The 14,872-nt window shown below is 42.9% G+C and overlaps 1 protein-coding gene across 12 annotated transcripts in view; it reads left to right on the forward strand.

Moving 5' to 3' along the window:
* Positions 1 to 14,872, forward strand: part of ZNF462 (zinc finger protein 462) — a 148,799-nt gene that overhangs the window by 76,638 nt on the left and 57,289 nt on the right. The window lies entirely within an intron of this gene.

A 14,872-nucleotide genomic window follows, 5' to 3' on the forward strand; every position in this document is an offset into this window, starting at 1 on the left:
GATTCAAGCAAGAAAGCAATAGAATACCGGGGAGATTTCTGTATTTCTGTATCCTGTCTTGATCTTCTCTGATCAACATATGTAAATTAACTACACAAAATTCAGACTAGGAATGGGAAGGATGAATGGGTGTGGCAAGTTTGTCTGAGTGGGTCACATAACACCTTAGAGGTAATGCGGTCGTTTCTTATAGCCCAAGGATGTTCAGGAAGCATTGACTGGGAAAAGAATTAAGTGCCCGGATTTGGATCTTGAGAAGAGATACAGGAAGCCTTGGAGAGGGTCTGCTCACCGGTAATATGACCAAAGCTTTAGGAGAGACAGAGAGGCCATCCTTGGAGCCTTCATGTTTGGTGTAGTGACCAAAGGGAGAGTTTCTTGTCTGGATCAGACCTGGGAATGGGCCTGATTTGGATACTCAACTGACCTCGGATGACCGCAGAATCAGATACATGCGAGAGAAGTGGAGGAAGTCTGTAGATTCTTGGTAGATTCAAGGTATCCAATACCTTGGCACTGTTGTCCTCCAACCCTCACTAATGCTTGAACCCCTTCTAGTATCCAATTCACTGCCACTAGCTTAAATACTTCCCCAGGTCAGGAAATACTTCTCAGGTCAGGGAACCAGCTGTCTCTCGTGGTCTACTATTACATTCTTATGAGGAGCTTAGGGAACAGGCAAGGATGGAACGAAGCCTGGATTTGAGTCTTACTTCTCTCAGTGCTGGTGGGTTCCCCTGGATTTTCTTGACCTCTTAGAAACCATGTGTCAAATTGGTTAATGAGACCTGCCTCAGCCCATGACCTTGAGAGATTAATGAGGAAAAGTACACAGATAAGGACTCTACTATAACATCTGACACATACTAGATATTTCTTAGTGGTCATTTTATTGCTGTGATTTTCACCCTTTAATTGGAAATTCTGGCAATTCTTTGGGACCATTTATATCAAGTGTGAATTTGGGGTTATTATTAAGCGTTTAAGACAAGAGACTTTTTGGATAACCTGAACATGTAGCAACTTAATTTGTCAAAAGTGGTCTAATTCTCAGACTACTGAAAGAGCAGATAGGCCATCTTTATTTGTTAGGCCTGTGAGCAGACATCTATAGGAGGAAATAGAAAGGTTGTAAGTCCTGAGAAAAAAACCTGGCTTGTTGAGTTACAGCACTTGGAGACTTTTCCTTTGCAAATCAGTAAACACTGTGCTAAGCATCCTAGCTCCCAACTGGTAACCGCATCTTAAAGGATTTTTACTTAACACGGAAGTCTTGTTATGATGGCTGTGACTGGTAGTGAAGTGAGCACGTGATCTCAACTGTTGTGTAGTCGTTTACAATATAGGTGGGGGGAAGCTACTTGTTTTTCTTCTGGAAAAACTTAAGAGTCTTAAATTAAGATTGGTGAGGGTGAACGTAAAAGGGTCAAAACACATGTCCTCTTAGCATCTTGAGATTCTGTTCACTGGAAGCCTTGGTAGATTGCAACCAGAGGGCAAAATCGAGTTTTACCCAAATTGTAAGATCTCTATTAACATGACTTTTAGTTCACTGATTTTTTTTTTAAAGATTTTATTTATTTGAGAGGTTGAGTTAGATAGAGAGACAGAGAGAGGAAGGTCTTCCATCTGCTGGTTCACTCCCCAAATGGCTGCAATGGTCAGAGTGGGGCCGATCCAAAGCCAAGAGTCAGGAGCTTCTTCTGGGTCTCCCAGGTGTGTGTGTGCAGGGCCCAAGCACTAGGGCCATCTTCTACTGCTTTCCCAGGCCAACAGCAGAGAGCTGGATCAGAGGAGAAGCAGCTGGGACACAGACTGGCGCCCATATGGGATGTGGGCTCTGCAGGCAGAGGATTAGCCTACTATGCCGCACTGCCAGCCCCTGTTGCTTTTTTTTGAAATGGAAGCTACACCTGTTGAGCTGTTTAGGTGAAACTGATCATCCAAACCCCATTCCTAACAAAGGCTTTTCCTGGGACATTTCTCTTGATGTCACATGTCCTTTCTCCTTTGTCCTTCCTTAAAATGGGGGTCTCGGTCACAGACAAGGGAATCCCATAGACCAGATCTGCAAGGCCAAGGAGAGTGGAGGTCAGTCATCTTCCTAGGCATGGATTCTCTGCCAACAGCTGGACTGAGCACAGAAGAATCTGAAAGGAAGTCAGTACTGTTTGGGCCCTCCAGCAGCTTAAAATTAAATGTGTAGGAGACATTATGAGGACATGGATTTGAGCTTGCAACAACCCCTGAACCCGAAGCCTTACCTTTTTAGGGGATGGTTTTAGATTCTTGGAAGCAGGACTATGAGGAAGGGAAAGGATGGTCACAGCAACACGACAACATGATATTTAGTGATGAACTGAATAGCACACTCACTCTGTGTTTGCTCGGCCCCATGAAGATAATTTGCAGCATTTTTGCAGTTGAGTTTTTTCATCCTTCTTAAGAAAGAGTACAGTAAGTGTGAAAGCTCTGGATGGTGTCTATTTATTGAGGCCTGCACAAAAAAAAAAAAAAAATCTCAGGACCTGTGCTGGTTTTGATGTATATAAATAACCTATATCAAAGGACTGGTGGTGATTAGTTTAATTTGACGACAAAAATCCGAGGTAGAAGGTGTGGTAAACAGAAAGAAGGCATCCGATGGGCTATTCTCCTGCATGATTAATTATGTGGAAAGAATAATTCATAGCTTGTTCCTTCGATAAGTATCTTCCTTGAATTCTCACTATAGGGCTTGCACAGCCTTTGCATGGCCAAGAATGACTGAGGGGGCCCACAGTAGGAAGACCATTTGCTGGGAAACTGGATGGTGGATTCCTAGAAGCAGCTAAGTCTGGAGGAGAGAAAAACAGCTGTGGGGCTAGACAGTAGCTTGTAAATCATGCTTTGAATGGTGTTTGAAACACACATGTGAAATCCAATTGCACATTTTAATAGGGAGAAGCTGTGGGGCTATTGGCTCCCAGTGAAGGTTTCCCACACTACAGATGCCAGGACACTGTGAACACACAAACCAAAAATGTGTTGCAGGCCTGGGGGGGAGTCGAAATCCATAAAACCAGGGAAATCACCAGTGTGTCTTTGGCGTTCTGATTCCCTGGTGAGGGATGTGGATAAAACGAGTTGACATGCTCTCTGCTATTTGCAGTGGTCAAATGCTTGTCGTCTTGAGAGCGAGCCAGTCTTCTCTGGCAGAGGGAAACTGCCTGAAAAAAAGGAGGTTCTTCCTAAGCAGCTCTCCCTCCCAAGCCAGAGGGAAGCCAAGAAAGCAGAAATGAGAAGGTGGAGGGGAGAGTTCGCCCCAGCTGCCAGGCCACACACCTGTTCTGTGCTTAAACAAACTCCTGGGCTCTGAGCTGTCAGTCTTGACATGTTTCGCCAGCACACGAATTCTCTCTATATTCTCCACGATCAGTTGCTGGAAAGAAAACCAATGGCTGTATGGTATTGGTTTTGTGTATAGGATAATGGGAAATGACATGAAATTGCTATTCTAAACAATGCATTAAGGAGAAACAATAAGGTTGTCAACAAAGGGAAGTGCTCTGCTGTGTTTGTGTTTACTGTGTTCCTTCTCTTGCCATATAAAATATAGGGCTGGCTTTTATCAGGCTGTTTCTAAGTCTCTGCTTTCAGTACAGCAAAAATACACACAGCTATAAAATAACAAGGAAACAGGGACAGCATAGTTTAGCTAAGAGATTTGTTTAGGTCTGAGATGCAGGGGCATTGGATATGCAATTTAAAATTCAGCTATATCCCTTATAAGAAGTCAAACTAGTGGTGACAGTCCATCTTTTTCCTCCCTCAAATTTTCCCCAATGAATAGATTCTTTTATTCTATCTATCCAGTTTTGTTGTATAACACTGCCTGCTGTAGAAAATAGCTACTATGATACATTTAAGGTGAAAGCAGAAGTCGAACAGTAAAACCAGGGGCAAAATGAATAAAGTGGATGGGGGTAATACTTGTATAATTAGTTCATTTTTTTGTCCATGCTCTAGTTAGTGACCCAGAGAAAACACAAAGTATGCTAGAAGAGTCTAGCCAACAGAGAAGTCTTTTATATTATGAGTTCATAGAAAAATGTTGTAAGGAACTATGTGACTTTTTTTTCAATGAAATATTTTGTTATATCTCTCCATTGTAAACTCCAGAACAGTATTTGATAATCAATGCTATTTTTAGCACTTCTCATCAAGGCACCACGGGCACTTGATTGTGTGTCATGTCCAAGTTGATGCCCTCTGCGTTATGTTCGTTCATTCGCCGTTGACCATTTAGTCCTGCCTTCCCCGTTGCAGAATGGCCTCGCCGACAAGTCCAAGTTGATGTTTCCTACCTTGTCTGTATGTAGCACCTGGCTTCATTTGCACTTCCTCTGCTTTCAATAAGCTCTGCTGGGAGATGAGAGGATTTATTCCCAGGCTGCTTCTCTCTGAATCTGTGAGTTTCACTTTCAGGACAGATTTTTAGTGACTTCAAGTGTATTCTGATTAATAGATGTATTTTGATTGCTCTGATATCATTTATCAGCTTACTGTTCTGTTTGGACTTGTAGACATGCTCTTGGTTCTGTCCCCTACTTTTCCGATGGGGACAGGCATTTTCTGTCAAGGGCCAAATAGAAGGTATTTCCAGCTTTCTGAGTCATACAGTCTCAGTCCTAACTCAACTCTGCCCTATAAAATACTCTGTTCTTTTGACCAACTGGTGATTTCTAGGCGACATCACAATTTTCAATTCAGTTCATTGTATTGAGTCTCTGGGCATGTCTAATCCCACAAACCCAAGTTATACAAGGATACATTTCTTTCAGTTCTGTTTCAGAAGCAAGTTTTAAAAGATAAACACTCTGAAGTTGAAACCTTAGGGACTGTCTTCATTGACGCTTTCTGATACAATTATTCTGCCGAGACAAAAAAGATCTTCCTTGACAGAGTATTTTCCATGTTATCATTGCTTCCTGCAGAGTGAGGCCTTTTGTAGGAGTGGGAAACAGAAGGTTGAGACAGGATGTAAGCCCTTCCATCCCTCAGAGGGAGACAGACGGTGTGGTGGACCGGGAGTAGGTGGGCATTAGGAGTAGCATGATCAAGCCGAGCTGCCTCTTGGAGCAAATGGACACCATCATTGACCCTGGAGTGAGCTGTTTCGTTCTTTGTGTCCATAGCAGAAGAACACAGTGTTTGGTGAGGTTAAATCCAGGTTGACAGAAACTACCGAGTGAAACTAGCCCACAAAACTCATCCTTAAGTAGGGCTTTCTAGTCTTCCTAAAAATTTTTCCTACCAGGTTTTTAACATAAGACATTATATTGCTTAGAAGAGACTCATTTTGTGCATTTTGTGTTGGTCAGTTTCTCCAAACCATAAGTCAAGGGTTGTCAAACCTTTTCTGTAAAGGGCCCGGTAGAAAATATTTTCAGCTTTGTGAGTCATGCAGTCTCTGTCACAACTACCCAACTCTTGCCTTTGTAATGTGAATGCAGCTGGTCCGTAAACAAGTAGTCATGGCAGTGTTCCAATAAAACTTTATGTGGAAAGACAGTGGGGAAACCAGGTTTGGCCTAAGGATAGTACTTCACTGATCCATGCCATAGATGATTGGGGTAAAAATCACAACAATAACTATAAAATTAATACAATATTTAATAAGTGACATTCTAGACCTTTATATTTAACATATGGACTATTCCTAAATGTCAAACTTGTCACTTGACCTAAATATAACCTTTGCTTCATATATGAAATATAAGGTTAAAAGTAGAACTTTAAAAACATTAATGTGTGAATTACATTGAAACTTAAAAGGAAAATCTTCTGTAAGAATTGTGTTGAGTCTAGCTCTAAACTACCAACTCATTTAACCTTGACTGCAGCAATACTTGACACTTAAAAATTAAGATCTGAGATGCCAGCTTTTCGAAGAGAAGCTTTTCAGATCTCTAAATAGGTCAGACATAAAATTCAACCTTTAAGAGGATCCAATTAGTTGCTAGGGCATCAGACCTTCCACGCAGGTTCCAATTGCAATCAGATTTCTCTTGGGGTGAAAGAAAAAAGAGGTGGTTTCTTTAAAAATGACAATAATGAAATGGAGACTCTCAAGTGAATAATTGTGAAGTACAAAGATTTACATCATTTATAGCACATGGGATATAAGGCATAATTTTAATGACTTAACCATAATTTTTAATAGGTTCTGCTGGTCTCAAAATTATCTGACCAGACACTACTACTACTCCCTTTTTGACATCAGCATTCAAAATGTGATCTTGAGTTTATTTTAATGCTTATTCTAAAGAAAAACATTTCCAGTGGAAAGACCTAGAGGTCTGCATGGTAGGCGCTGGATGATCTGTTTCATACCTGGAAATGAACATTAGAACTTGGCCTCCATGACTAATAGGAACCCTCCAAAAGTACCCCCACCCCAACAGCAGAGATCATGTGATAGACCCGTCCTAAGAAACCTGCCTGGGATCTATGGGACTTTGTGAATTAGCCACAGTTGTGTATGCCAAGGATGAAAAACCATTTCAAGTGTAGGCCTTGCATGTCCTGGGAACTTAGTCAACTAACCCATCTCTGTCTTCCCATGCCAACAAAAATATTTGGTCATCAGAAATACAAGCATTTACTACCAAAGTTATCCAGAGCTGGTTTCTAGCAACACCAGAGCTTGCTCCAGAATGCCACATCTGGCTTTTGCATCTCTTGGTGAACTGCTTGGAGGTTACCTTCAGTCCTCCCCAAGCTCAGCTCTGGGAAGTGCCTAGAAGAGAAAAAAATGCTCCTTCCTCTCTTTGGCAGAAAATATTTCTGATTATTAGCCACATCATCTAAAAAGACTAATCTCAATTCTGGAAAAGAAAGGACTTTTCTCTTGTCTTCTCATTGCCCACGTGAAGTTGTCTTTCCCTGGAACTGAGGTATTTGAGCCTGATTTTATTTGAGACAAAAATCCCTCCAACTGTCCCGAGACATCTTATGAGTCATTGGTCCTATCCTCTTTTTTGAATACTGTTCTGCATGAGAAAATTTTACCCCGGCAGAAGGAAGAGTACTGGAGTTGGGAGGAGTAACATGAGTGAGCCATGATTCAGAGGTAATAGATCCTGGGAGAGCAGGGTATGTCCTGGGAAAGATGGGTTGTGGACAGAATTTTTTTTTTTTTTTTTTAATGCAGGCATGAGGATACAATGACAGAAGTAATGTTTTAGAAACATTTGTTTTTAAAAAGTAAACTCTGAGTTTTGAGGGCGTGGCCCAGTAAGGCAATTCCGAATGCTACACGTGTGTTCTTGTTAACTCATTCATGATCCTAATAGTGCTCTACAGAAAAGTCTGAGTGGTGGTGTCGAAACAAAAATCGGTGAGAAAAAGCATGACCTGAGAGAGAGGAGGAGCTGCTTGCTGTTTATTGGATCTGGTCCCTTGCTGTTGGTGGCCAGGAAGGGCTCTGTCCTGCAATGGGAGGCTCTTCTACCTTGCAAGCAGTTTCAGAGTCAGCGAGCTCAACCCAAAGGAGGTGTTTGGCTGGGTGCAGAACTCAGCTAGAGTTTCATTACCAGTGCACTGCTCTTGGAGAAGTCATTCCAGGGCTGGGTTCTTCAGCTTCCTCGGGGACACAGAATATTCTTAGATGACTCGCACAAGTCAGTCTCCTTATGTCATCTTCTATTTTCACACACCGAGAGTCCTCCACCAAAGCTGCAATGATTGCCATGTCTAGTGATACAGGACCTTCTAAACCCTTAATCCGGTTCTTGATTTTTAGCATTGTTAGTTATTTTTTCCCCTGGACCAATTTGAAAGTCATTCACTGTAGTTTACATAAGGGTCCGGAATGTCTCCTTTTTTAATTCCCTTAGTTATTAAAAATATCATTTTTATTTTACAAATTTTGCTGATGGTCTTAAATCTTTTATCTGTTTTAATATGAAGGTGCTTCAGAAAGTTTGTGGAGAAATAGAATTAAGAAATAAGTCTATTTTGGTGCCAGGTATTCTGAAATTCATTCATAATTCTTCCATAAAAAGTATTTTTACAGACTTTTTTTGGAATACCCTGAATGTCTCATGAATCAGGTATATGAGGGATTAGTCTCATTTTATAAAGAAGGAAACCAGGACCTGAGCAGTAAGGTGATGAGTCCGAAAGTCTCAAAATGTGTGTGCAGTGAAGCTGAATTTCATGTACCAGTTTGTCTGAATCCAAAGCCTGTTCCCTTAACCTTTATATCTCATTGAAGCCCAGCAGCAAACATATACATGCTAGGAATGATCCAGAATGGCTAAGGCCTACTGCCACTTCTGGATTTGGGGGGCTCCAGAATCTTCTAAAGGAAATTAGAGATGCTGTAATTGTTTTTTATATCTAGAGCTTAATAGATATACAGAAAGTGTTAAGGTAAAAGGAATATAATGGAGTGAGAGATGATGCCTCTGGATTTTAAAGACTAAAACTGTGGAGAGGAGAAGGAATTGATGAGGCACGGAAGACCGTGTGGAACAGGTGGGACTCACCTGGGCCTTGAAGGGTGAGTAGATTTATACAGGCAAAAGGAAGGCCCATCCAGGGGGAGGAAGTATCAGAAGTGAACAGACATACAGATGAAAGGAGCGTGGAGACAGTCAGGAGACAAGACTAACTAGAGTGGAAGATGTGTGGTGAGGTTAGTGGGAGGGTAGACGTGGTGCCAGATATGGCTACTTAGCACTGGGAAGAGGACTCTGGATTTATTAAGAAATACATTAAACGGGGAAGACAGCAAGGTGTCTTTCCCTTCTGGAAGAGGGAGGGAGGGTACTTTGGAATTATACATGCATTAAACTGACATTTGTAGATCTGTAAGAATATACATTAAAAACAACCATGGTTAGCAGTCATCAAGAGCTTTGTTTTTCCTTCTGACTACATAAGTAATACATACTCATGATAAAAGAATAGCTTTCAAGCAATATGGGAAATGTAAGGGCACCCATAATGCTAGCCTCTCTTCACCAGAATAATTTCTATGAGCAGCTTGCTGTAGAGTCATCTAGATATCTGTTCAATGAATAGACAAACACAGGTTGTTTTGTTATCTTTATTTTTTTATTCTACAAAAGAGGGTCCATACTATAAAAACAATTTTTCTTTCACATGGATTCATTGTCAGTTGATAAGTTCTCTACTACTTGACATACTACATAAAGGTCTATAATCTCAAGCAAACAAAAAGATTCCTCTTGAAATAATAAATGGAATACTTAAGTCTTAAAGTGCATTGGGTGTCTTCTGATCCCTGTATTCATTTCTATTGCTTGACTTGCTAAGTTGCTAGACTTGCCCAATCAGCTTATACTGATCAGGTACTCTGTGTATCTCCCCAGCCAAACTGGGCCCTCGCTGAGGTCAAGGACTGTGCCCTAGTCATCTTAGAGCCCTTGCACTTGTTGGGCCATTCAGTAAATATTTGTTAACTTGATTTGAATTCGGGCTGCAAAAGCAACTGCACACAAGGAGAGCTGAGAAAACAGGAGTTGTGTGTGAACAAGCCAGGGGATCTGATTGACAGCAGGCTCCATCATTTGGCTCATTTGGAAGGATCCAGGGCACCTGGCTGCATGTACACCAAGATGTGCTGTCCCACAGCATGTCACTGATCACCCCCTACTGCCTCCCGTTAACATCTACCTTCCACCCCCAACGATGCTACCGTATCCCTTTTAACCTTGTATCTCCAAAGTAATTCTGAGTATCCCAGAAGAGGAGTGGATGTGTGCCTGACTTCCTGCTACCTCTTGAGAACATTTCTGCTTCCTTCATTTAATGGTCCCCTTTCAAATGCCTGTTCTTTGTTTACTTTCTTATCTTCTGGAATGTTCCTGCTTTCTCTATGAGCTTGGTGCCAGGCCCTCCGCCTGCCTTGCTGTTCTTGCTGGAACCATCATGCTCTGGAATCTCGCTGTGCTGGACTTCCATGGTGATAACTCAGCAGCCACTTTGGTCTCCTGTGCTAAGGAGATGTGTCTCCTTTTTGACTGAACTCCAGCCGCCTGTCTGTAGCTGAATTCACCGTGATGGTGCCGTCGACAGCTTCTCACATTCTTCGATTTTTCTGACCACAGCTGTGTAGGTCTTTCCTTCCCCGCCCAACCACTTCTGTGGGATTAGCCATTTTAGAAGAGTTTTGTCCATCCTGGTTTATCTGGCTCTCTTATCTTCTGATTTCTGACTGTTAGACTGCTGAATAACTCATTCTCTCGCTTCCTCTGATGCTAGCCAGTCTTCCTGTCTCTAATCTCAGTCTTCCCCTATGTTTCCAAGATTATCTTTGTTAATCACAAAGCCAGTTTACTTTTCAAAATAAATTGAGGGGTGGGTGATGTGGCATAGCAAGTTAAGCTGCCATCTGGGGACCCCACATCCCATATCAGGGTGTTGGTTCAAGTCCCAGCTCTTTGCTTATGTGCCTTGGAGGTAGTGGATGATGGCCCAGGTACTTGGTTTCCTGCCACCCACATGAGAGACCTGGATGGAGTTCCTGGCTCTCAGCTGTGGCTTGGCCTAGCCCTGACTATTGTGGGCATTTGGGGAGTGAGCTGGTGGATGGAAGATACTTGTCTGTCTGTCTCTCTCTTTCTCTCTCTGCCACTCTGCCTCTCAGATAAATAGATAAATTTTTGAAAAAAAAAAAGAATGTATCCCTATATAACATCAATTTACCCATAAGTATTCTGAGGTATTTTCTTGAGTGAAAGAGACAGAAATAGCAATGTTCTAGAAGTTGCAAATAGCTACTCTGTCTTGCCTATTCCAAAGCAAATGCAGTGAGCAGCTGTATAGTTAATAGCTTTAGCAATCACAAATTATTGTACTTGTGAGTTGTGATTTTATTATTACTCTGATTTTACAGTATTTTAAAATTTTGCCCGTGGGTAAGTTTTTAATTAGGAATGCAGAGAAGGAAAAATGAAGAAATCCTTATCTACCTTGCATGCAAGCTAGAATAATGCCACTAATATATCTTTTAGAAAAAACACAATAATCATGATAACTGAACCACAGGCAGACACTGAAATGTAAGTGAAATTCCCAATTAACACATTAAAATCAGTAAATTCCATATATTGTTATGGTAACAATAAAATAAGATCATTTTTGCAAGTATGTCTACAGTATGCTTTTGCAACTCGGTTTTGTTATCTTTGTAATGATGGTCTGGAAGACACTAACCCTTTAAAGGTTTAAATTAAAAAGGGCTGAAATAAAAGAATAGAATGATCTTTTTTTCTCTTTTAAAAATAGCAGTTTAAAAAAATTGTATATTTATTTCATTTTATTTGAAAGCCAGGGAGACAGAGAGAGAAAGAGAGACAGAGACAGTCAGAGAGAGATCTTCTATCCACTGCTTCACTTGCAAAATGCTCACAATAGCCAAAGCTGGAACAGGCCAAAGCCAGGAGCCTAGAACTCAGTCCAGGTCTCCCATGTAGGTGGTACCAACCCAAGTACTTGAGCCATTACTATCTGCTGCCTTCCAGGGTGTGCATTCACAAGACGCTGGAATGTCGAACAGAGCCAAGCACTCTGATATGGCATGTAGCCATCCCAGGTGGTATCTTAACCACTATGCTAAATACCTGTTCCTAAAATAATAATTTTAAAGTTACTGTTTGAATTACATCGTTATTATGCACCTCTGTCCCTGTAGCTTAACAATAAGGTTTACAGTACTTTTCACTGCGTTTCATCCCATTCAAAAATCTGGGAGTATTTTTGGCATCGCAATATGCCTAAACAGGATGTGGCACACGGAGATGTCACCCATCTTGTGCTGCCCAAGCAGAAGAGGGTTTTAGGTCTACAGGATAGAGAAGTGGTGATTCTGTGCAAGTTGAGGGCAGGTTTAAGTTCTTCTTTATTATTATTTTTTTAAGTGAGAGAAAGCAAAAATCCTGCATGAGAAAGAAACTCTGTAAACTAATATGCTGTACACATTTGGTGGCTGATTTTACACCAGTCATCATCATCCCAGTAAAAGGAGGTGACTCTGCTTCAGCTGGCCACATAAAGCAACTTTTAAGAAAGTGCTGAACCCAAGCTCAGAGCCCCACACTCCTTGCAGACCAGATGGAGTAGCTCTCGTCATGCCCCGGGACTCACTGGATTCCGAAGGGCCATGAAGATTATTGATAGCCCCGGGTTGGGAACATTTGATTGCACCCCAAGGCTGTCCAAGTTCCACCCCAGGCATTCCTGGTTGCCAGAGCTTCAGTGAGGAGAAACATCCAAATGCTCCATGGAACTTCAGGGTTTTTTTCCCCACCCCTCGTGGAATTTTGGAGTCACACTGTTGCTATGTATCACACCAGGTTCATTTTGATTGAGCCAATGCCAGGAGAGATCATTTTCCACCCAACTGGAGCCTAGTGAAAATCAGGGACAGATGCTCTTTTGTAGCTTATCTACTGACTGGTGTTCAGGTCACCGTGGGGATGTCAGACTCCTGAGCGTGGGGTCCATCTTGAGCACGCCTGCAGGCTCAAGTGTGGGAAGTCCCATTCTCACGTGGTTAACAAGATGTGCAGCCCGAGGCAGAGGTCCAGTTGCCCTTGCGTGGGTCATTCACCCTCCGGGAGCCTCGATTTTCTACGATGTAAAACAATAATGGGGTTACTTCCAGAATCAAATGGTGGCCGGCGCCGCGGCTCACTAGGCTAATCCTCTGCCTTGCGGCGCCGGCACACCAGGTTCTAGTCCCGGTCAGGGCACCGGATTCTGTCCCGGTTGCCCCTCTTCCAGGCCAGCTCTCTGCTGTGGCCAGGGAGTGCAGTGGAGGGTGGCCCAAGTACTTGGGCCCTGTACCCCATGGGAGACCAGGAGAAGCACCTGTCTCCTGGCTTCGGATCAGCGTGGTGCACCGGGCGCAGTGCACTGGCCGCAGCGGCCATTGGAGGGTGAACCAACGGCAAAGGAAGACCTTTCTCTCTGTCTCTCTCTCTCTCACTGTCCACTCTGCCTGTCAAAAAAAAAAAAAAAAAAAAAAAGAATCAAATGGTGTAATATGTGGAAATGCTGTCATATTCTAACTTACCATAGAAATATTAGATGATATTAAAGTAGTATGGTAGAAGAAAATTTATCAATTTATAATAATTTGTCATCAGGCAGGGAATGGTGTGGACTTTTTTTTAATGGAAAAGGGGGAAACAGTTCCTGTCTAGCATCAGAGCTGAACGAAGTTCCTTTACTCGTGAGCCTGCTTGGAAGTCCAGAATCTTTCAGTATTTGGTGAGTTCGCTTCATCAGCAGCGCTGTTGATATAAACTTGCTTGACTTCAGGGCTTAATTGCAACCACCCGCACACAAGAAATTCCTTAGCACTTGGTGTCCTAGCCAGCTGGTAAGTCCCCATGCCAGACAACATTATCACTATTATTGGCATTAATCGGCACACCATTTTAATTAATGGTAACTATCATTTAGTGTGTGTCTATGGACTGAACACTTTACAGATCACTTCATTTCCTACACACAATTGTCACCTGAGACAGGAACTTCCCTGACCAGCTCTTCCATTTCAGGAAGGAGAAGGATAGGCTGAGGAAGCTCAGGGGTGTGCTTGTTTTACAGGTGAGCCCTGGCAGAGTTGGGGTGAGGGTGCCATTAGCCCAACTCCTAAGCTCTCTCTACAGTGTCACAGTGCTTCCCTAAACCTCATTCTTAGAGGTGTTATTTCCCACCTGGAAAGTCTGAAAAGAGGTATCCATCAGCGCACCAGGCAAGTACTCTGAGTTTGTAATATTAAATCCATTCTCAGATAAGCCCTTCAGTGATTTTATTCCTGCAGTTGCAGTCTTATCCTCCAAATCTCTTGAAAGAATCGATATTCCCAATATTCTCCTTCCTTGCCTCTCGCTATCTTACCCTGACCTGCTGGAATCTGTACTCCGTATTGAAACTCCCTCCTGAAGTGATCTCTGATTGGCCAGCTCCAGTGACATTTTCTCCATGAAAGAGTCACTCCTTGCTGTTGACACCTGCTGCTGCCTCCTTTTCCTCCCTCTCCCTAATGGCTTTCGCAGGGGTCATCAGTGATCCCAGACAAACAAGCCCATGGCCTCTGCTCTTGCCTCATCCTTCTTTTTTTGTCTGTGGCATTTAAAACTGCTGACCTTCCTCCCAGGGAAATTCTCCTCCCGTGGTTTGGTCCTGCTGTCTGTTTCAGGCTCTCCTCCCACCTCTCTGATAATGCCTCCCTTTTCCCACTTCTCCTTGCAATTGTCACAGGTACCAGGGTGTGATGCTCAGGCCTCTCTGCCTTCCCCTACCCCCTTCACAAACCCATGGAATTACCTCCCGGGGCTTTAATGCCACCTAAACCTCCAGCGCTCCCCTCTCTGGTTCAGCCCCAGACTCTGTTGCATCTGATCCTCACTTTATCCACCCAGAGGCCTCACTCAACCTTTGGAAGTAAAGCTTCTAAAACAGAACTCAGTAGCTTCCTGCCACACAGGTCCCTCTGCAGGAGCTGTCCGCTAGGATCCTCTGCATCTTCTGGTCTTCCTGGACCCGTTGCCATCAGCCAGTCCATTGCCTGCTTAGTCCTGTTGCTCACCTCTACTTGATTCTTCTCACTTCATCCTCCTCCATTCCCGTCTTTTACCTAAGTCATTACCATATCCAGCGTGCTTGTGAGGTTGAGAAAGTCCCACTCAACGGTCTCCAGCTCATTCCCAGCCCTTTCTCTTCCTATCAGCTGCCTTCCCCTCCCTGTGTTTTGGAATATGCCCCTCTCTCCGCTGCCTTTGGCCTTTGTCCCTGCTGCCTCCTCTTTCCTCCATCCCCACATGTCCAGATGCTGCTCATCTTTCAA

The sequence above is a fragment of the Oryctolagus cuniculus genome, chromosome 1 (genome assembly GCF_964237555.1).
Source record: "Oryctolagus cuniculus chromosome 1, mOryCun1.1, whole genome shotgun sequence".
Classification (NCBI taxonomy): domain Eukaryota; kingdom Metazoa; phylum Chordata; class Mammalia; order Lagomorpha; family Leporidae; genus Oryctolagus; species Oryctolagus cuniculus.